This window comes from Mustela nivalis, assembly GCF_964662115.1.
Source record: "Mustela nivalis genome assembly, chromosome: X".
Classification (NCBI taxonomy): domain Eukaryota; kingdom Metazoa; phylum Chordata; class Mammalia; order Carnivora; family Mustelidae; genus Mustela; species Mustela nivalis.
Genome location: NC_139040.1, coordinates 72,051,619 through 72,076,571, shown reverse-complemented (window position 1 = coordinate 72,076,571; position 24,953 = coordinate 72,051,619).

The following is a 24,953-nucleotide window of genomic DNA, read 5'->3' as shown; positions in this document are numbered from 1 at the left end:
TGGGATTGAGCCTCACATTGGTCTCCCTGCTCAATGGGAAGTCTGCTTCTCCCCCTCCCACCCCTCCTGCTTCTGTTCCCTCTCTTGCTGTCTTTCTCTGTCAAATAAATAAATAAAATATTTATATAAATAGATAGCTATAGATGATACATAGATACAGATGATATAGATAGATAGGCATAGATAGATTATAGATATAGATATAGATATAGATGATAGAAATGGAGATAGAGATAGAGATATACCTAAACATCAGCTCTATTGGTTCTAATTTATTAGGCTTAGGGTTATAGCTCTGGGAGCTAAATTTTTTATAAGTTTCTCAGGTGATACTGACAGACACTACTGAGCTCAATGCTCTCTAAACTTCCATTCCTATCTAAAAATCAAAAAAAAATTGTTGTCTCCCAAACAAATTTTGGTAGACAAAATGTGCCATTCAGGTCACTAAGAACCTCAGACACATTATTTAGTACATTGATAGTGTCCAGAGATCTAAAACTCTTAGCTAATGATAAAGAAAGTGACTAAAACAGGAAAAAGATCCATAAACTCAAGAACAAAATGCAGGGCTGGTCATGTGAGAGAAATCAGGGAATACCCTTGTCTGGAGTCTTTCTTCAATAAGATCTTCCATTTTGAACAATATTCAATATTCAGTATCCAACTGACTTAGAAGTAGAACATGTAACATTTTCAATATATGTAAAAGGATTTAGATGAAAGTCAGCCAGTAAGTCTAAGTTAAAGTATTTCGAATGTCCCAGTTATGGCTCCTAAGTGATGAGATCTATATGAGGCTCCTAGTCTCTGACTACCACACATCCCAGGGATGCCTGATAGCATGCCCCACTGAAAGGACCCCATCAAGAATTCTTAAAATTAAGTCTGGTACATAAACTCACTATGCAAGCATAATAGACCTCAGATTTCTGCTCTTGTCCAGATGTTCTAACCAATAGTTTGTCTCCATGACAACCCCACTTTGGCTCAGCCTGAAGATTAAAATGACTTTATAATATTGATAAAGGGAGGTGAGGTTACTGTATACAGAAGGTTCTTAATCCAAATAGCAACAGAGTTAACAAGAAGCCACATTTGTTCCTGTTATGAAGGACAACATTGAAGCCCACAGAACTCATGTTCTAAGCTGGCCCCACAAGGTGTCTATGGCCTTCCTTCTCCCTGCTTCCCCAGTATTCACTACCTAAGTGTTTTAGAGGCTTCAACTTTTAAGGACCCAACAAAACCACACCTCATTCCATGGGCATACTTTAGGTTGCCCCATGTCACAACACTTTTAGATGCACAGTAACTTTATTACATGCAAGATGGATTGTCCTGACCAAGAGCAGCCCTCAGCAGCAGAAATTGGTCCAATGAATGGAAATCATAAGAAGACGGATTTTAGCACAAAATATAAGGGAAGGTATGCAAAACTTACTGAGTGCTCACCATATGCCAACCGCTGTAGAAAGTACTTTTTAAATTTGTTACCTTGTTTAGTCCTTGAGACTTCATAAGACATGTATTAACCAACCTACTGGAAAGATGGGGGGAAAAAAAGACCCAAAATTTTTATTGGAGGAGGTGAAGTATTTGCCAATAGGTCACTCAGTTGGCAAGGAGCAAAACCAGAATTCAAACCCAAACTACAAAGGTTTTCTTTTATGCTTTACTCTAAAGTATTATAATCTTCTACTTAAATATATGTCCCATTTTGATTATTGTTTGTATCAGATGCAAAGTTTGTCAAGATTCACAATAAATCTTTTTTTAGTTGTTTTTTAAAGACTTTATTTATTTGACAGACAGAGATCACAAGTAGGCAGAGAGGCAGACAGAGAGAGAGAGGGAGGCAGGCTCCCTGCCAAGCAGAGAGCCCAATGCAGGGCTCAATCCCAGGACCTTGGGATCATGACCTGAGCCAAAGGTAGAGGCTTTAACTCACTGAGCCACCCAGGTGCCCCTTTAGTTCTTTTTTATACTTTAATTTTTATTTTTTGAGCATCTGTATGAACACACATAATTTTATGTATCTGAGTTACAATTATTGAGCACCATGTTTGTTTGTTTACAATAGGTCTTTGTTAGATATGTAGAGGTGAACGTTCAGATGCTGTTCTGGAATGAAGAAGTTGAAGTACTAAGGAGCCAAATTACCTTGACATAATCTTATGAAGTCTTGCCATCACCAGAGGGGCTGAGTTACATGTCTTCAGAGATGATTATTATATTTTACCAGAGGAAGGAGAGTTCTTCCACTCTAGGGGCAAAGGAGACTTGGGGAAGTTTCTTTTTGGAGAAGGATGATATATTCAAAATAATTTTACCAGTGAAAAGCCATCTAGTATCTTGGAGTAAGTGACCTTGTCTGAACTCTTTTCATTTATCCTTCCAAGTAAAAAACAGACTCACACAAAAACCAGCATATAAATGTTAATAATAGTCCTAAACTACCATAACAAATAGCATGGAGGACAAGGGGAGTTAGAGAGGAGAAGGAAGTTGAGGGAAATTGGAAGGGGAGGTGAACCAGGACAGACTATGGACTCTGAAAAACAATCTGAGGGTTTTGAAAAGGTGGGGGGTGGGAAGTTGGGGGAACCAGGTGGTGGGTATTGGAGAGGGCACAGATTGCATGGAGCACTGGGTATGGTGCAAAAACAATGAATACTGTTATGCTGAAAATAAATTTAAAAACAATAATAATTAAAAAAATAATAGTCCTAAACTAGAAAAAAACCTGTATTCATTTTCTAGGGCTGACATAACAAATTGTCACAAACTGGGTGGCTTCATATAACAGAAACTTTCTGTCTGGAAGCCGTAACTCTAAAATCATCAGGATTTCTACCCCCCCCCAAAAGGGCTCTAAGAGAGAATATGTTCCATGTGTCTTCATAGAATCTGGTGATTTGTTAACAATCTTTGGTATTTCTTGGCTTACAGATGCATCACTCAAATTGTCTCCATGTCTTGTCACATAGTCTTCCATCTCTGCATGTCTCTGCATGTCTAAAATTTCTCTTTTGATGAGAACACCAGTTATATGGGATTATGGCACATGCTAATTATCTCATTTCAGCTATCTTTACCTTTGTAAGATATTTCCAAATAAAGTCACATCCTCAGGTACTGGGAGTTAAAGCTTCAGCATATCTTTTAGAGGACACAAAGCAACCCATAACACAGCCAAAATGTCCTACAACATGAGATGGTTAAATAAAATGTGGTGCATGCATACTATGGAATTCTACTCAGTAACAAAAAGAGTAAGCTATAGATACACACAATTTAAATATATATTAAGTGCTTTATCTGGATGGAATAAAAAGCAAATACTATAGAACCCTATTATCCATTGTTTCACTTTCCAGAGTTTCAGTTAACCATGGCCAACCAAGATCCAAAAGAAGATGAACTCTCTCAAATCATCAGAAAGTCATTAGTAACATAAACAAAGTCACAATGCCTATATTATTCACCCCATTTCATCCTATCATGTAGGCATTTTATCACTTCACATCATCACAAGAATAATAGTGAGTACAGTGGAATAAGATACTTTGAAGACCACATTCACATAACTTTTGTTAGAGTATATTGTTACAATTCTTCTATTTTATTAGTAATTATTGTTAACCTCTTACTGTCCCTAGTTTATAAATTAAACTTTTCATAGATATGTATTATTGGAAAAAAGGTAAGATGTATAGGGTTTGGTACGATCTAGTTTCAGGGATCCACTAGGAGTCTTGGAACATATCCCCTATGGGGATATGGGGACATTATTGTATTGGAAGGTCACAAACATTTTCAAAATGCAAAAATTATAAAGATGTAAAATAAAATAGTGATTTCTGGGGTATAGGTGTGGTATGTTAGAGTAGGTGTGATTTTAAAGAGGTAGCATCAGATAAATTTTAGTGATGATGGAACAGTTTTGTATCACAATTGCAGTAATGACTACATGAGTTTACTGTTGTGAAAAAATGACAGAACTAAACACACACATTGTGCAAGTGACAATTTCCTGGTTTTTATGTTGTTCTGTAGTCATATAAAATATAATATATATAAAATATTACATTTGGGAAACTGAGTGAAGTGTACATGGGACTTCCTTGTAACTTCTTGTAAATGTATAATTATTTCAAAATAAAAAAATCTTTCTTGTGATTATATTTATCCTTCTTAAATTAATGTACAGTGTTATATTAGGTTCAGGTATACTATATAATGATTCAAAAATTCTATACATTACTCAGTGCTCATAAAGATGATGTACTCTTAATCACCTTTATTTATTTTACCCATCCCCCACCCAACCAACTCCCTTATTGTAATCACCAGTTTTTTCTCTATATATTTACTAAATATTTATTTATTTATTTATTTATTTATTTATTTATTTATTTATTTTAAAGAGAGATAGAGAGAGAAAGAGAAAGAAAGAGCACAGAGGTATAAAAGCAGTGAAATGCATTTTATGTGACCCTATACGGTCCATAGGGTGGTAAGGCCTGGGAAAACCAATTATAAATACAATGTGATAAGTACTATAAAAGAGTTAACAGTAAAGTGTTATGGAATCTCAGAGGAGTGAATCCCTCAGTGGTTTAGGTTGAGAAAGACTTCAAGGAATAGGTAATATTCAATTTTGCAGTGTTAGGATTTCATTAGGAAGAAGACATAACATACAATAACAGAGAAATATAAGTGAACCTAAGAAATTGCAAATGGTCTGCCAATGGATAAATGAATCCAAAAAAAACTATATCCATATATGTCATCTATCTACCTATCATCCATCTATCTATCTATCATCTATCTATTTATCATCTATCTATCCATGACTACACACACACACACACACACACACTAAACCATACAGGAATATTAACTATAGTCATCATTACATTACATCCCAAGTACTTATTTACTTTATAAATGGAATTTATACCTTATGACTTCTTAAGCCAACCCCTCTTTTCCCTAACACCCACCTCTGGTAACCACAAATTCGATCTCTTTTAATATGAGTTTTTTAAAGATTTCACATATAAATGAGATTTTACGTTACATATCATTCTTGACCTCAAGGCACATCCATGTTGTTTCAAATGGCAGGATTTCCCTAATTTTTTATGGCTAAATGACATTCTCTTGTGATTGTATGTGTGCATTTGTGCATGAGTGTGTGTGTGTGCTTATCTTCCCTTCCTGTCTGTTCATCCATCGATTGGGCATTTATGTTGTTTCCATGATTAGTAATTACAAGTAATTTTGCTATAAACATTGAGAGGCAGACATCACTTTGACATGGCGTTTTTTTTTTCCATTAAATATATTCCAAGAAGTGGAATTTCTGTATCTTATGACAGTTCTATTTCTAACTTTTTCAGGAGACTCCAAATTGTTTTCTATAGTCACTGTACCAATTTACAATACTGCCATAAGTGCACTGGGGTTCTTTTCCCCACATTCTCACCAGCAGCTGTATTCTCTTGTCCTCTTAATGATAGGAACTCTAAAAGTGTGTGGTGGTATCTCATTGTAGTTTTGATTTGCATTTCCCTGATAATGAGTGATGTTGAGCACTGTTTCTTGGACCTCTTGGTCATTGTGTATATCTTCTTTGGAGAATAGTTCATTCTTGTCTTTTGCCCATTTTTTAATTGGGCTATTTGTTTTCTTGCTATTGAGTTCATGACTTCTGTATATATTTAAATTATTAACCCCTTATCACATATATGGTTTGAATTTTTCCATTTTGTGTTTTTTTTTTCTTTTGTTTATTGTTTCTTAGCTTACTTTTTACCTTGTTGCTTATGTTTTAGGTGTAATAAACTCAAAAATCATTATAATGTTAAGGACATTTTCCCTTATATTCTCTTCTATAAATTTTATGGTTTCTCTTTTTACATTTAAGTCTTTAATTAATTTAGTGTTAATTTTTGTCAGTGCTGTAAGATGGGGAAACAGTTTTATTCTTTTACATGTGAATATCCAATTTTACAAACACTATTTATTAAAGACACTGTTTTTTTTTTCTAATTGAGTGTTCATGTCTACCTTATCAAGTATTAGATGGCCATATAAGCATGGGCTTATTGATGGGCTCTAAATTATCTTCCACTGGTTTAAGTATCTGTTTTTATGACAGTACCACACTGTTTTGATTTTTGTAGCTTGAAATCAGGAAGTGTGAAGCATCATGTTTTGTTCTTTATCAGGGTTACTTTGACTATGTGGGATGCTTTGTTTTTCCATATAAATTTTGGGATCTTATTTGCTTCTTTAAAAAATGGAATTGGGTGTGGAGAAAGGAGAACCCTATTACACTGTTGGTGGGAATGAAATTTGGTGTGGCTATTTTGGAAAACAGTGTGGAGATGCCTCAAAAAAAAAAAAAAAATAGAGCTGCCCTATGACCTGGCAATTGCACTACTGGTTATTTACCCCAAAGTTACAGATTTAGTGAAAAGAAGGGCCATATGTACTACAATGCTCATAGCAGCAATGGCCATAATGGCCAAACTGTGGAAGGAGCCCAGATGCCCTTCAACAGACAAACAGATAAAGAAGATGTGGTCCATATATACAATGGAATATTACTCAGCCATCAGAAAGGATGAATATCCAACCTTTGCATCAACATGGATGGGACTGGAGGATATTATGCTGAGTGAAATAAGTCAAGCAGAGAAAGTCAACTATCATGTGGTTTCACTTACATGTGGAATGTATGGAATAACATGGAGGACATTAGGAGAAGGAAGGGAAAAGTGAAAGGAGGGAGGATTGGAGGGGAAGACAAACCATGAGAAACTGTGGATTCCAAGAAACAAACTGAGGGTTTTAGAAAGGAGGGGGATAGGTGGGTCATTGAGGCTAGTAGTGGGTATTAATGAGGGCACATATTGCACAGACCACTGGGTGTTATATGTAAACAATGAGTCTTAGAACACATCAAGAACTAATGATGTATTTTATGGTGACTAATATAACATAATAAAATATTAAAAATTTAAGGGGAGGAGTCAAGATGGCGGAGAAGTAGCAAGCTGAGACTGCTTCAGCTAGCCGGAGAACAGCTAGATAGCTTATCTAAAGATTGCAAACACCTGAAAATCCATCGGCAGACCGAAGAGAAGAAGAACAGCAATTCTGGAAACAGAAAAACAACCGCTTTCTGAAAGGTAGGACCAGCGAAGAAGTGAATCCAAAGCGACGGGAAGATAGACCCCGGGGGGAGGGGCCGGCTCCAGGCAAGCAGCGGAGCAACCGCGCACAAAATCAGGACTTTTAAAAGTCTGTTCCGCTGAGGGACATCGCTCCAGAGGCTAAACCGGGGCGAAGCCCATGCGGGGTCAGCGTGGCCTCAGGTCCCGCAGGGTCACAGAAGGATAGGGGGTGTCTGAGTGTCGCAGAGCTTGCGGGTATTGGAACGGGAAAGCAGGCTACAGAAACAGAGCCGACAGTAAGCTCACAGCTCGGTGTTACCTTGAACCGATCGCAGGCTCGGTGAGCTCGGAGCGCGGCCGGAGGTCAGGCAGACGGGAATAACTGGGCGCTGTTCTCTGAGGGCGCACTGAGGAGTGGGGCCCTGGGCTCTCGGCTCCTCCGGGCCGGAGACCAGGAGGCCGCCATTTGTGTTCCCGTCCTCCGGAACTCTACGGAAAGCGCTCAGGGAACAAAAGCTCCTGAAAGCAAACCCCAGCGGATTACTCACCCCGGCCCCGGGTAAGGGAGGTGTAATTCCGCCTGGGGCAAAGACACTTGAGAATCACTACAACAGGCCCCTCCCCCAGAAGATCAACAAGAAATCCAGCCGAGACCAAGTTCACCTACCAAGGAGTGCGGTTTCAATACCAAGGAGAGCAGCAGAATTCCAGAGGAGGAGAAAGCCAAGCACGGAACTCATGGCTTTTTTCCTGTGATTTTTTTTTTAGTCTTGCAGTTAATTTAATTTTTTCTTTTTCATTTTTTTTTTTTCTTTTTCTTCTCGCCTTCGGGTAAATTTTTTTTTTTTTAACTGTTACCTTTTTCTTTTTTAACGATTTTTTACTAGTTTATCTAATATATATATTTTTTCTTTTTTACATTTTTCTCAGGTGTTTTCTTTTTTTAAAAAATTTTTTTTTCTTTTCTTTTTTTTTTCTTTCTTTCTTTTTGAACCTCTTTTTATCCCCTTTCTCCCCACTCACGATTTTGGATCTCTTCTAATTTAGTTAAAGCATATTTTTCTGGGGTTGTTGCCACCCTTTTAGTATTTTACTTGCCCCTTCATTTACTCTTATCTGGCCAAAATGACAAGACGTAAAAATTCAACGCAAAAAAAAGAACAAGAGGCAGTACCGAAGGCTAGGGACCTAATCAATACAGACATCAGTAATACGTCAGATCTAGAGTTCAGAATGACAATTCTCAAGGTTCTAGCCGGGCTCGAAAAAGGCATGGAAGATATTAGAGAAACCCTCTCGAGAGATATAAAAGCCCTTTCTGGAGAAATAAAAGAACTAAAATCTAACCAAGTTGAAATCAAAAAAGCTATTAATGAGGTGCAATCAAAAATGGAGGCTCTAACTGCTAGGATAAATGAGGCAGAAGAAAGAATTAGTGATATAGAAGACCAAATGACAGAGAATAAAGAAGCTGAGCAAAAGAGGGACAAACAGCTACTGGACCACGAGGGGAGAATTCGAGAATTAAGTGACACCATAAGACGAAACAACATTAGAATAATTGGGATTCCAGAAGAAGAAGAAAGAAAGAGGGGAGCAGAAGGTATACTGGAGAGAATTATTGGGGAGAATTTCCCCAATATGGCAAAGGGAATGAGCATCAAAATTCAGGAGGTTCAGAGAACGCCCCTCAAAATCAATAAGAATAGGCCCACACCCCGTCACCTAATAGTAAAATTTACAAGTCTCAGTGACAAAGAGAAAATCCTGAAAGCAGCCCGGGAAAAGAAGTTTGTAACATACAATGGTAAAAATATTTGATTGGCAGCTGACTTATCCACAGAGACCTGGCAGGCCAGAAAGAGCTGGCATGATATTTTTAGAGCACTAAACAAGAAAAACATACAGCCAAGAATACTATATCCAGCTAGGCTATCATTGAAAATAGAAGGAGAGATTAAAAGCTTCCAGGACAAACAACAACTGAAAGAATTTGCAAATACCAAACCAGCTCTACAGGAAATATTGAAAGGGGTCCTCTAAGCAAAGAGAGAGCCTACAAGTGGTAGATCAGAAAGGAACAGAGACCATATACAATAACAGTCACCTTACAGGCAATACAATGGCACTAAATTCATATCTCTCAATAGTTACCCTGAATGTTAATGGGCTAAATGCCCCTGTCAAAAGACACAGGGTATCAGAATGGATAAAAAACAAAACCCATCTATATGTTGCCTCCAAGAAACTCATTTTAAGCCCGAAGACACCTCCAGATTTAAAGTGAGGGGGTGGAAAAGAATTTACCATGCTAATGGACATCAGAAGAAAGCAGGAGTGGCAATCCTTATATCAGATCAATTAGATTTTAAGCCAAAGACTATAATAAGAGATGAGGAAGAACACTATATCATACTCAAAGGGTCTGTCCAACAAGAAGATTTAACAATTTTAAATATCTATGCCCCCAACGTGGGAGCAGCCAACTATATAAACCAATTAATAACAAAATCAAAGAAACACATCAACAACAATACAATAATAGTAGGGGACTTTAACACTCCCCTCACTGAAATGGACAGGTCATCCAAGCAAAAGATCAGCAAGGAAATAAAGGCCTTAAACGACACACTGGACCAGATGGACATCACAGATATATTCAGAACATTTCATCCCAAAGCAACAGAATACACATTCTTCTCTAGTGCACATGGAACATTCTCCAGAATAGATCACATCCTCGGTCCTAAATCAGGACTCAACCGGTATCAAAAGATTGGGATCATTCCCTGCATATTTTCAGACCACAATGCTCTAAAGCTAGAACTCAACCACAAAAGGAAGTTTGGAAAGAACCCAAATACATGGAGACTAAACAGTATCCTTCTAAAGAATGAATGGGTCAACCGGGATATTAAAGAAGAATTTAAAAAAATCATGGAAACAAATGATAATGAAAATACAACAGTTCAAAATCTGTGGGACACAATAAAGGCAGTCCTGAGAGGAAAATATATAGCGGTACAAGCCTTTCTCAAGAAACAAGAAAGGTCTCAGGTACACAACCTAACCCTACACCTAAAGGAGCTGGAGAAAGAACAAGAAAGAAACCCTAAGCCCAGCAGGAGAAGAGAAATCATAAAGATCAGAGCAGAAATCAATGAAATAGAAACCAAAAAAACAATAGAAAAAATCAACGAAAGTAGGAGCTGGTTCTTTGAAAGAATTAATAAAATTGATAAACCCCTGGCCCGACTTATCAAAAAGAAAAGAGAAAGGACCCAAATAAATAAAATCATGAATGAAAGAGGAGAGATCACAACTAACACCAAAGAAATACAAACTATTATAAGAACATACTATGAGCAACTCTACAGCAATAAATTTGACAATCTGGAAGAAATGGATGCATTCCTAGAAACATATAAACTACCACAACTGAACCAGGAAGAAATAGAAAGCCTGAACAGACCCATAACCAGTAAGGAGATTGAAACAGTCATTAAAAATCTCCAAACAAACAAAAGCCCAGGGCCAGATGGCTTCCCGGGGGAATTCTACCAAACATTTAAAGAAGAACTAATTCCTATTCTCCTAAAACTGTTCCAAAAAATAGAAATGGAAGGAAAACTTCCAAACTCATTTTATGAGGCCAGCATCACCTTGATCCCAAAACCAGACAAAGATCCCACCAAAAAAGAAAGCTATAGACCGATATCCTTGATGAACACAGATGCGAAAATACTCAACAAAATACTAGCCAATAGGATTCAACAGTACATTAAAAAGATTATTCACCATGACCAAGTGGGATTTATTCCAGGGCTGCAAGGTTGGTTCAACATCCGCAAATCAGTCAATGTGATACAACACATCAATAAAAGAAAGAACAAGAACCATATGATACTTTCAATAGATGCTGAAAAAGCATTTGACAAAGTACAGCATCCCTTCCTGATCAAAACTCTTCAAAGTGTAGGGATAGAGGGCACATACCTCAATATCATCAAAGCCATCTATGAAAAACCCAACGCAAATATCATTCTCAATGGAGAAAAACTGAAAGCTTTTCCACTAAGGTCAGGAACACGGCAGGGATGTCCATTATCACCACTGCTATTCAACATAGTACTAGAGGTCCTAGCCTCAGCAATCAGACAACAAAAGGAAATTAAAGGCATCCAAATCGGCAAAGAAGAAGTCAAATTATCACTCTTCGCAGATGATATGATACTATATGTGGAAAACCCAAAAGACTCCACTCCAAAACTGCTAGAACTTATACAGGAATTCAGTAAAGTGTCAGGATATAAAATTAATGCACAGAAATCAGTTGCATTTCTCTACACCAACAGCAAGACAGAAGAAAGAGATATTAAGGAGTCAATCCCATTTACAATTGCATCCAAAACCATAAGATACCTAGGAATAAACCTAACCAAAGAGCACAGAATCTATACTCAGAAAACTATAAAGTACTCATGAAAGAAATTGAGGAAGACACAAAGAAATGGAAAAATGTTCCATGCTCCTGGATTGGAAGAATAAATATTGTGAAAATGTCTATGCTACCTAAAGCAATCTACACATTTAATGCAATTCCTATCAAAGTACCATCCATCTTTTTCAAAGAAATGGAACAAATAATGCTAAAATTTATATGGAACCAGAAAAGACCTCGAATAGCCAAAGGGATATTGAAAAAGAAAGCCAACGTTGGTGGCATCACAATTCCGGACTTCAAGCTCTATTACAAAGCTGTCATCATCAAGACAGCATGGTACTGGCACAAAAACAGACACATAGATCAATGGAACAGAATAGAGAGCACAGAAATAGACCCTCAACTCTATGGTCAACTAATCTTTGACAAAGCAGGAAAGAATGTCCAATGGAAAAAAGACAGCCTCTTCAATAAATGGTGCTGGGAAAATTGGACAGCCACATGTAGAAAAATGAAATTAGACTATTTCCTTACACCACACACAAAAATAGACTCAAAATGGATGAAGGACCTCAATGTGTGAAAGGAATCCATCAAAATCCTTGAGGAGAACACAGGCAGCAACCTCTTCGACCTCTGCCGCAGCAACATCTTCCTAGGAACAACGCAAAAGGCAAGGGAAGCAAGGGCAAAAATGAACTATTGGGATTTCATCAAGATCAAAAGCTTTTGCACAGCAAAGGAAACAGTTAACAAAATAAAAAGACAACTGACAGAATGGGAGAAGATATTTGCAAACAACATATCAGATAAAGGACTAGTGTCCAGAATCTATAAAGAACTTAGCAAACTCAACACCCAAAGAACAAATAATCCAATCAAGAAATGGGCTGAGGACATGAACAGACATTTCTGCAAAGAAGACATCCAGATGGCCAACAGACACGTGAAAAAGTGCTCCACATCACTCGGCATCAGGGAAATACAAATCAAAACCACAATGAGATATCACCTCACACCAGTCAGAATGGCTAAAATCAACAAGTCAGGAAATGACAGATGCTGGCGAGGATGTGGAGAAAGGGGAACCCTCCTACACTGTTGGTGGGAATGCAAGCTGGTGCAGCCACTCTGGAAAACAGCATGGAGGTTCCTCAGAATGTTGAAAATAGAACTTCCCTATGACCCAGCAATTGCACTATTGGGTATTTACCCTAAAGATACAAATGTAGTGATCCAAAGGGGCACATGCACCCGAATGTTTATAGCAGCAATGTCCACAATAGCCAAACTATGGAAAGAACCTAGATGTCCATCCACAGATGAATGGATCAAGAAGATGTGGTATATATACACAATGGAATACTATGCAGCCATCAAAAGAAATGAAATCTTGCCATTTGCGACAACATGGATGGAACTAGAGCGTATCATGCTTAGCGAAATAAGTCAAGCAGAGAAAGACAACTATCATATGATCTCCCTGATATGAGGAATTGGTGATGCAACATGGAGGCTTAAGTGGGTAGGAGAAGAATCAATGAAACAAGATGGGATTGGGAGGGAGACAAACCATAAGTGACTCTTAATGTCACAAAACAAACTGAGGGTTGCTGGGGGGAGGGGGTTTGGGAGAAGGGGGTGGGATTATGGACATTGGGGAGGGTATGTGCTTTGGTGAGTGCTGTGAAGTGTGTAAACCTGGTGATTCACAGACCTGTACCCCTGGGGATAAAAATATATGTTTATAAAAAATAAAAAGTTAAAAAAAAAATAAAAAATAAAAAAAAATAAAATAAAATATTAAAAATTTAAAAAGGGAATTGTAATCTTAATAAGAATTACATTAAATTGAATACACAGATGGCTTTTGGTAGAATGGACATTTTAACAATATTCATTCTTCTAGTCTATGAACATGGGACTCCTTTCTACTTTTGTCTTGTTTGATTTCTTTCATCAATGTCTTGCAGCTTTCCATGTAGGGATTTTTCACCTCCTGGATTAAATCTATCCTTAAATATTTCATTGTACTTGATGTCATTATAATTGGGATTGTTTCCTTTTTTTTTTCAAATAATTCATTGTTAGAATAAAGAAATGATATTCATTTTTATGTTAACTTTCTATGTGTGTGAGTAAACTGATAGAAGTTTATTAAGTGAAGATACAGAAAAAGCTCTCAAGAGTCAGAGCAGTCCTGACAGGGTTGCCAACAAGGGTTGCCTTTAGGATCGGTCTTTTATAGAAAGCTAACCAAGGAACTTAGATCATTTTAACCTCTCTACTGATAACACCTTCAATGTCCTACTTCCTTTTTAGGGGCTGGTTATTCTTTTTTGGTCACAGGTAATTATCATAAAGACACCCACCCCAAAAGATCCACTCCACAAGCCTAGGGCAGGGTGGTCCTCCACACCACATGCCTAGGCAAAGTGTTCCTACATCCCACACACCTATGGCAGAGTGGTCTGAATTTTCTCTTTATCTCTGGTTTTCCTACACCTCCACATTTTGGGGATCTCTGTGAACCTGATCACAAGACCACTATCTTTATGTTATTTTTTAAAAGATTTTATTTATTTATTTGACAGACAGAGATCACGAGCAGGCAGAGAGGCAGGTGGCGGGGAGGGGGGGAAGCAGGCTCCCTGTTGAGCAGAGAGCCTGATGTGGGGCTTGATACCAGGACCCTGGAATCATGACCTGAGCCAAAGGCAGAGGCTTTAACCTACTGAGCCACTCAGGCACCCCAATCTTTATGTTATTTTTTAAATAAAGGTTTTATTTATTTGAGAGAGAGTGAGGGACAGAAAGCATGAGCAGAGGAGAAGGGCAGAGGTAGAGAGAGAAGCAGCCTCCTCGCTAAGCAGGAATCCACATGCAGAGCTTAATCCTAGGATCCTGAGATGGTGACCTGAGTTGAAGGCAGATGCTTAGCTGACCTAGCCACCCAGGCACACTCTATGTTATCTTTTTTTTATCCTGCAAACTTATTGAGTCATTGATTAGTTATGAGAGTTTTTGCATGGAGTCTTTAGGATTCTCTATATGTAAAATCATGTCATCTATGAACAAAGGCAATTTTACATCTTTTTCAATTCTGATGTCTTTTATTTCTTTTTCTTTCCTAGTTGCTCTGGTTGGGAATTTCAGTACTATCTTGAATATTATCAGTCAGAGTGTGCACACTTGTTCCTGATTTTAGAGGAAAAGCTTTCAGTCTCTTATCATTGAGTATGATGTCCTTGTGAATTTCTCATATATGGCCTTTATTATATTGAAGTACATTCCTTTTACATTTAATTTGTTGAGAATTTTCATCATAAATGATTATTGAGTTTTGTCAAATGCTTTTCCTGTGATGAACATGAACATGTTATTTTTTTCTTTCATTTTATTAATGTTTCAGAACACATTTATGAATCATTCTTGCATCCCAGAGATAAATCCCATTTTATCATGGTAAATGATCCTTCTAATGTGCTGCTGAATTTTGTTTGCTAGTATTTTATTGAGAATTTTTGCATCTATATTCATCAGGTGTAATGGCCTATAGTTTTCTTTTTTTATAGTGCATTTTCCTGACTTTGGTATCAGAGTAATGCTGGCATTATACAATGAGTTTGAAACCACTACTCTTATCTTTAATTTATTGGAAGAGTTTGAGGAAGAATGGCATCAATTCTTCCTTAAATGTTTGGTAAAGTTCACCAGTGAAGCCATTGGCTTTTATTTGTTAGGAGGCTTTTGATTACTGACTGAATTTCATTACCGGTTATCAGTCTTATAATCTATAAGTTTTCTTCTTTGGGAATCTTTTGATTATTATGTCAATATTACTAGGAATTGCCCTATTTAGAGTCTATCTTCCTAATTCAGTCCTAGAAAATTATATGTTTCTAAGAAATTTTCCTATTCTTATAAGAACTTCAATTTGTTGAAGTACAGTTATTGATATTAGCTTCTTATGATCCGTGGTGTCTGTAAGGACCTATTTAGCCAGAAGTTTCCATCCAAACTAAACAAAAACCTTGTTGTTTAACCCTTAAACTGTCCCTGCCCCCCTTCCCCCAGGGGACTTACATAAAAACAAGTCCTGGAAACCAGCCCCAGATAACAAAGCCCAGATACAAGGATGGGTCAGGCCAGGTGGAGACATCTGATCAGTGGGGGGTTGCATACTGTCTCCCCAGCTACCAAGGAGTATGGGCCCCACCCATTGGGAGCCTTTTGGGCACCAATTCTAACCAAGGTGATAGGCTAGGTCAAATATCTACTATAGGGTAAATTGTAATTCAATTGGTCACCTAGCATCACTGTGCAGCTTTCTCTGTGTGTTACAATTTCTTTGGCCACCTGTGCATGGCCAGGCCCAACCACATGGCCTTTGCCCTTAATAACTAGTGTGTGGGAAAAAAAAAAACAACAACAAAAAACCTAGTGCGTGAAACAGAGGAGGGTCGTCCTCTCTTGTAAGAGGTGCGGCCCTGAACGTTCTCATTTGGTCTGATTCTTGATGCCTGGAAGGAAATAAAGCTTTGTTTGACCTTTGCTTTATATCAGTCTCGCTCCTTTAATCACGGACCCATTATTGGGGGGACCTAACAGTGTCAGTGCTAATATCTCCTTTTTAATTTATAAGTTTGTAAATTTGGGTTCTCTCTCTTTGTTCCTTGGTTAGTCTAGCTACAAAATTTTGCGAATTTTGTTTATCTTTGAAAAAGTCAATACTCGGGTTTTTTTTTTTTTAAATTCTTTTCTTTTGTTTTGTTCTGTTTTCTATTCCATTTATTTCTGCTTTTATTTATTGTTTCTTTTCATCTGCTAATTTGGGGCTTCATTTATTTTTTTTTTCTAGTTCCCTGAGGCACAGATTTAGGTTATTTATTTGAGATCTTTCTTTGCTTCCAGTTTTATTGAAAAATAATTTACATACTACTGTATAAATTTAAGGCATGCAGCATGATGGTTTGATTTACATACACTGTGAAGTGGTTACCAAAATAGGTTCAGCTAACATTCATCTTATCATATAAATACAATTTTTTACAAAAGAAAAGAAAATGTTTTTCTTATTCACAAAAGTATACTTTACCAAATTGCTGTAAGTTATAGATAGCTTAGTAGAAAAGAGAAAAAGTTTTCATTATATCTGAAAAACAAAAATTTAAAAACCAGCAATGTTTCAATCAAAGTCACCAAAAAACTATAATCATCCTCATCTGTTCATTCAGTATCCTGTAATTAATTCAATTCTGGTTCTGGTTACTCTTGAATTAACAATTTTATGAATCTATCAGCTTATCCAATAGTTCTAGAAATTCTTACTCAGTCCAGTAAACTTATGTTTTTTTTTTTTTAAATGAGTCAATATTCAAAAAACACTGGTACAAAATTAGAATTTGGTTTTCTATTAAAAACAACAAGGTTTTCTTAGATTACTCATCCTTTCTTTAAAAAAGAAATCATATAAAGGTTTTTATATACCTTTTAACTAATTTGCCTGGTAAACCAAGATTTTGTGTCTTATCAAAATAATCTCCTGTGCTTCATGTTTTCTTTATAAGGTCTTTGATTAATTAAGAAACTGAATTTCTCATATTAAGAGCTAAGATTTTATTTCTTTTTTTATTTATTTGAGAGAGACAGAGAGAGAGAGAGAACAAATAGGTGAAGGGAGAGAGGGAGAGGGAGAAACAAACTCACTTCTGAGTAGGGAGTCCTATGTGGTGTTTGAACCCAGAACTCTGGGATCATGACATAAGCTGAATGCAGATGCTTAACTGACTGAGCCACCCAGTCTCCCTAAGAGCTAGTGTTTTTATCAGCTATGTAACTTTCTGTATTTGTTTTTTAAATCTTTTAATTTTCACTTTGATTAAATAGATAGCTAAGTACTTTTTCACAGTGATTTATGATCCTATTTAGCCAAGTGTCCAAACCTTTTGACATTTTTGACAACTTTCCCAATTAAATTCTAGATGGAGTACTTTTAAAAAAAAATGTTATGTTTGTCACCATACAGTACTTCTTTAGTTTTTGAGTAGTGTTCCGTGATCCATTGCTTGTGTAGATAGCGTACTTTTGAGCTCAGACTGATTTTGGGATTTCCCAGAAGGTCCCTGGAGATTCTCAAAAGAGTTTAGCTCTCACCTTATTAAAGAAGAATATTAAACCAATTATATTTATTCATTATGTTAAATTACATGGGAAGAATTGCAAAGAAAATGATAATAAACCTTCTTAGCTTATATGTGAATGGATATATGTTACAAATATTGATGTTCCAGGAATTGTTTAAAGTTCACAGAAATTTATCAATACTATCTTCGTCCAAACTTATGTTAAAATGCATTTCACAGAAACAACTAAATTCCTTATCAAAGGAACTCTCATCAGATCTGTAATCATAGATATTTTAAGTCATTTATGATTTGCAGTTATTCTTCTCTGAAAGCATTTTATTCTTCTTGGAAAGCATTTATAGTCAGCTATGGCAAGAATGCTCTGTGATGGCATCACTTGAATAACCTTGGGACCATGCCAGTGGACTGAGTAAGAATTTCTAAAACTATTAAGGATTTCTTTTTTGTTTGTTTGTTTTCTGTTTTTTAAGAATGAAAGATTTAATCTCCTAATATCTTTTCTATATATCATATAATGGTGTTAGTTATAATCATCATGTTGTATATCACATCCCTAGTACTTAGTTATCTTATACATGGAGGTTTGTAACTTCTGACCACCTTCCTCCAATCTGTCCTTCCCCCCAACCTGTGCCTCTGTTAACCACAAATCTGATCTCTTTTTCTATAACATTGTGATTTTTTTTTTACATTCCACATCTAAGTGAGATCATACAATATTTGTCTTTCTCTGATTTATTTCAGTTAGCTTAATGCTTTCAGGGTGTGCCCATATTGTTGCAAATGATAGGATGTTCTCACTTATGGCTGAATAACATTACATTGTCTATATATACCAAAACGTCTTTATCAATTTATCTGCTAATTGACACGTAGGTGTTTCCATATCTTGACTATTATAAATAATGCTGCTAAGAACATGGGGGCAAAGATATCTTTTTGAGTTTGTATTTTTGTTTCTTTTAGATATATTCCCAGAAGTGAACTGTTTTGATCATATGGTAATTATTTTTTCATTTTTTTGAGATCTTTACACCATTTTACATAGTGCCTTTACCAATCTACAATAGCAACATTGTATAAGGGCTTTCTTATTTCATCCATGCCAACATTAGTTACATCTTATCTTTTTAATAAAGTTTATTCTAACAGGTGTGAAGCAGTACCTCATTGTTTTTATTTTAATTTGCATTTCCCTAATCACTAATAGAAATTAAGGTGTTTTTTTTTTTCATGTACCTATTGGTCTTTTGTATATATCCTTTGGAGAAATATCTATTCAGCCACTTTTTCTGACCATCTGGCCAGAAGAGCTGAGGAAAGTTTTTGGAACCTGTGTGGCCCAGTGGTGTTCAAATCTAGAGAAGACAGGTAGATCCAAAATTTGTAAAGCTAAGCAAGTGGATCTGTTTGGTGAGGGAACTTGGTGTACGAGATTGTTTGAGTTTAAACATTTAAGAACAAAAGAACAAAGGAAAAAAAGAGACAAGGAATAAACAGAATCTTAGCTATAGAGAACAGGCAGATGGTTACCAGAGAGGAGGCTGGTGGGAGGGGGGTGGATAAAACAGGTGAAGGGGTTTAGAGTATACTTCTCTTGATGAGCACTGAGTATTATATGAAATTGTTTTGAATCACTATATTGTACATGGGGTAACTTATATAACATTATGTATTAACTACACTGGAATTTAAAAAAAACATACAAAAAGTTTTGCCAGTGTGAGAGCTGCTTCTCCTATTGTGCCCAGGCAGGGAACTTAATTCATAGCCCACTCATTGTTGAATATGCTCTTTAGTCTGACTGACTAGGGAACTCAACCAGAGCACATAGGAAACTACATAGCCCATTAAACAGCTTTCATACAGTGACACTTAAACAGACAGCACAAACCATAGTTTCCCTATCTGCATAGCAAAACTGGTGGCCTCACGTGACAAAAGAGCTGAATGCACACTTAGGCCAGATTTGTATCCCCAGACATTAAGGTCTGCAGACCCTGGGTCCCATCCTGCTGTCCTGCCAATTCAAGGAAGCTACTTCAGAGCATTATACTACAGAATATATTACCCAACCATCTAGTATGCATGAACAGAATATCCAAGAAAACATGGAGTCTATCCTACAGCTTCAATTGGGTGGAAAATCAACTGAGCAGTCCTATTCAATGTTCTCAGCCAGGGTTACACACACATCCCTGTGCTCAGGGCCCAAAGAGTTGCCTTGACCTACAGTAAACCATGATAGCAAGTCTCCATCCAAGGACATTATCAGCAGACATACAAAGAAACTGAAACTAAGTTAGCTGGTAAAAACTGTTCTCTTGAAATGCAAACATGCAAATCTGGAAGAGGAGTCTGATTACTCAAATACATACATACCAGTGTTAGAAATCAAGAATCTCTCTCTCTCTCTCTCTCTCTCTCACACACACACACACACACACATAACCAAAGGGAACTAATAACATTCTGATGACTGATTCTCAAGAACTGGAGATCTGTGAACTGTCAAATATTTCATAATAATCCTCTTAAAGAAGTTTAGTGAATCACAAAACACACACACACACACACACACACACACACCACACAGAGAAAAACAACTAAATAAAATTAGGAAACAATGCATAAACAAAATGGAAAGTTTGAAGAGAAAATAGCAACCATCAAAAAAACCCTTCCCAGCAATCTAAGAATTGAAAAAATACTGTAACTGAACTGAATAATTCAATAACTTTTTTAAAAATATCGTATTTGTTTATTTTAAAGAGAGAGTGAGTGTGACAGAGAGAGAGAGAGAGAGAGGGAGAGATATTATGAGCATGGGGCAGGGCAGAAGGATAAGCAGACTCCCTGATGAGCAGGGATCCCAATGCAGGACTTGATTCCAAGACTCTGAGATCATGACCTGAGCCGAAGGTAACCAACTGAACGACCCAGGTGTCCCTGCCTAAAACTAATATAACACTATGTTAATTATACTGGAATTAAAAGTTTACAAATAAAATAAATGGAAGGAAACATTCTAACTAGAGCAATCAGGGAAGAAAAAAAACTGAATTTGTGAAAATTATAAAAGAAGCGACATTCTTTTTGCAGAAGATGTGATTTTATATAGAGAAATCTTAGACTCAAGCAAAAAAAGAAAAGATCTAATCAATGAATTCAATAAGGTTACAGGGTACAAAATTAACCTTCAAAAATCAGTGGTATTTCTTTTTTTTAAAACTAGTTTCCATACCTAGCATGGAGCACTATGTGGAGCTTAAACTCAAGACCTGAGCTGAAATCAAGAGTTGGACACTTAATCTACTGAGCCACCCAGGTGCATCTCAAGTCAGTAGCATTTCTATTTACCAACACCAATAACTAAACTAAATAAATAAAACCATCTAAGTTACAATAGCATCAAAACAATAAAATATTTGTAATAAATTTAACTGAGGTGAAATATTTCTGTTTTTAAAACTAAGTTTTAATGAAATAAATAAATAAATGGAAAGATACCTTATGTTCATAAATGGGAAGAATTAATATTATAATTGAAATGCATGGAGTACTGGGTGTGGTACATAAATAATGAATCATGGAACACTGAAAAACTAAAAGTAAATTAAAAAATAAAAATAAAATAAAATGCCAATAATACCAAAAGCTATCTATAGATTAAATGCAATCCCTAACGAGATTCAAATTGTAATTTTGCAGAATCAGAAAAAAAAAAACTCCTAAAGTTTATATGGAACCATAAGAGACCCAGAAAAGCCAAGAAATATTAAGAAAGTACAACAAAGCAGGAGGCATTACAAGTTTTTATTTCAAATATACTATTAACCTATAGTTATCAAAACTGTATAATATTGGCATAAAAACTGACAAATAGATAAATGAAACAGAATTGAGATATCAGAAATAAACCAAAGTATATAATGTCAACCATTACTTGGCAAGAAAGTCAAGAATATTCATTGGAGAACAGAGAGTCTCTCCAATAAATGGTACTGGGATAACTGGATATTCATAAGTAAAAGAATGAAATTGGACCCATATCTTCTGTCACTCATAAATGTTAATGCACAAAGGATTAAAAACTTAAATGTGAAACCTGAATTTGTGAAACTCCCAGAAAAAAATGTAGGAATAAATCTTATTGACATAGGCCTTCATAATGATTTTTTTGATGTGACAAAGCACAAGAAACATAATTTAAAAAAAGGTGGTACATCAAACAAAAAGCTTGTACATCAAAAGAAACCAAGAACAAAGTGAAAAGACAACCAATGAAATGAGAAAAAATATTTGCAAACCATGTATCTGATAAGGGGTTAATACCTAGAATATTATAAAACCTTCATATAACTCAATAGCAAAAACCAAAGAACCTAATTAAAGAAAGACAAAGTGGCTGGATAGACATTTCTTCAAAGAAGATATACAAAAGACCAATAGGTACATTAAAAAAAAAGCTCAATGTCATTAGTGATTAAGGAAATGCAAATTAAAATCACAATGAGGTACTGCTTCATTAGAGTGAACTTTTTTAAAAAGATAAGATGTAACTAATGTTGGCATGGATGAAACAAGAAAGCCCTTGTAGTGGCGCCTGGGTAGCTCAGTGAGTTAAGCCTCTGCCTTTGGCTCAGGTCATGATCCCAGGGTCCTGGGAGTGAGCCCTGCGTCAGGCTCTCTGCTCAGCGGGGTGCCTGCTTCCCTTCCTTTCTCTCTGCCTGCCTCTCTGCCTACTTGTGATCTCTGTCTGTCAAATGAATAAATAAAAAACAAATTAAAAAAAGAAAGCCCTTGTATACTGTTTCTATTGTAAATTAGTAAAGACACTATGTAAAATGGTGTAAAGAATTCTCAAAAACATGAAAAAAGAATTACCATATGATCAAAAGAGTTCATTTCTGGGAATATATCTAAAATAAATAAAAATACTAACTCAAACAGATATCTTTGCAGCAAAGGAGATAAGATGGCAGAAAAGTAGCAGGCTGAGATGACATCAGGTAGCAGGAAACCAGCTAGATAGCTTATCAAACCATTGCAAACACCTACAAATTGAACAGGAGGTGAAAGAGAAGAAGAGCAACAATTCTAGAAACAGAAAATTGACCACTTTCTAAAAGGTAGGACAGGCAGAGAAGTGAATCCAAAGTGACAGGAAGATAGACTGGGAGGGGGAGGGGCTGGCTCCCGACAAGAAGTGGAGCAAAGGAGCACAAAATCAGAACTTTTAAAAGTCTGCTCCAATGAGGGACATCACTCCAGAGCTAAACTGAGGTGAAGCCCACGTGGGGACAACAAGGCCTCAGGTCCCACAGGGTCACAGAAGGATAAGGGGTGTCTGAGTGTCACAGAGCTCACAGGTATTAGAGTGGGGAAGCTGGCTACAGAGGCAGAGCTGAGGAGTGAGCTCTCAACTCAGGGTTACCTTGAACCGTAATCCATGGCACAGGCCACTGCTCTGTGAGTGGGGTCGCCACAAGATCCAAGGAGGCACCCCTTGGAAGAGCTCAGGGATCTGTGGGGTTTGGAGACTCCAGGTGGAGCTGTGTGCCAGAAACAGAGATGCTTGGTCACAGGCTGGGTGAGCTTGGAGCACAGCCTGAGGCCAGGGATATGGGAGTGATTGAGTGCTTTTCTCCAAGGGTGCACTGAAGAATGGGGCCCCGAGAACTTGGCTCCTCCAGGCCAGAGTTTGGGAGGCCACCATTTCCATTCCCGTCCTCCAGAACTCTATGGAAAGCATTCAGGGAACAAAAGCTCCTGAAAGCAAACCCAAGCAGATTGCGTAGCCTGGCCCCTGGTAAGGGTGGTGCAATTCTGCCTCGGGCAAAGACACTTGAGAATCACTACAACAGGGACCTCGGCCAGAGGATCAAAAAGAAATCCAGCCAAGACCAACTTCACTTACCAAGGAAAATAGAGGAATTCCAGAGGAGGAGAAAGCGAGTATGGAATTCATGGCCTTCTCCCCATGATTCTTTAGTCTTGCAAAGTTAATTTTTTTAATTTTATTTTTTTTCTTCTGCTAATTTTTTTTAACTTTTACCCTTTCCTCTTTTAACATTTTTAAACTAGTTTGTCTTAACAATACCTTTCATTAAAAAAAATTTTTTTGAACCTTCATAATTATAGTCATATTTTACCCTCCATTGTATCTGTTTTTTTTTTATTTATTTATTTTTAGCATAACAGTATCATTATTTTTTCACCACACCCAATGCTCCATGCAATCCGTGCCCTCTATAATACCCACCACCTGGTACCCCGACCTCCCACCCCCCCGCCACTTCAAACCACTCAGATTGTTTTTCAGAGTCCATAATCTCTCATGATTCACCTCCCCTTACAATTTACCCCAACCCCCTTCTCTCTAACTCCCCATGTCCTCCATGCTTTTTGATATGCTCCACAAATAAGTGAAACCATATGATAATTGACTCTCTCTGCTTGACTCATTTCACTCAGCACAATCTCTTCCACTCCCATCCATATTGCTACAAAAGTTGGGTATTCATTCTTTCTGATGGAGGCATAATACTCCATAGTGTATATGGACCACATCTTCCTATCCATTCATCCGTTGAAGGGCATCTTGGTTCTTTCCACAGTTTGGCGACCGTGGCCATTGCTGCTATATACATTGGGGTACAGATAGCCCTTCTTTTCACTACATCTGTATCTTTGGGGTAAATACCCAGGAGTGCAATGGCAGGTATCTAACTTTATTTTCTGTATACACATACAGATTTTTCTTCTAAAAAAATTTGGAGTACAACTTCTTCTGGCAGATCAAAATATACCCTAAATCTAGCACCAGGCTTGCTCTAGTCTCCAGCCTGAGCAAATTCTCTCCACTTCCTTTTTCTTTATTCTCCCAACCAACTTATCTTATCAAATCCTTTTTTATAAAATTAAAAAAAAAATTTTCATCTTTGTACTCACATTCCATCTCTTCATTGTATTTAACTTTATATATGTTTTCCTTCTTTAAAATTTTGGAAGGTAGTTCCTTCTAGAGACCAAAATACTCCCAAAGTTAAGTGGGTGACCCTGTTCTAGTAACCAGTGTAATTATACATATAGACTTTTACTTTTTTATATCTTTTCTTTATTCTCTTTTTAAAATTTTTTTTCTTCTGAACTTATTTTTTCCCTTTC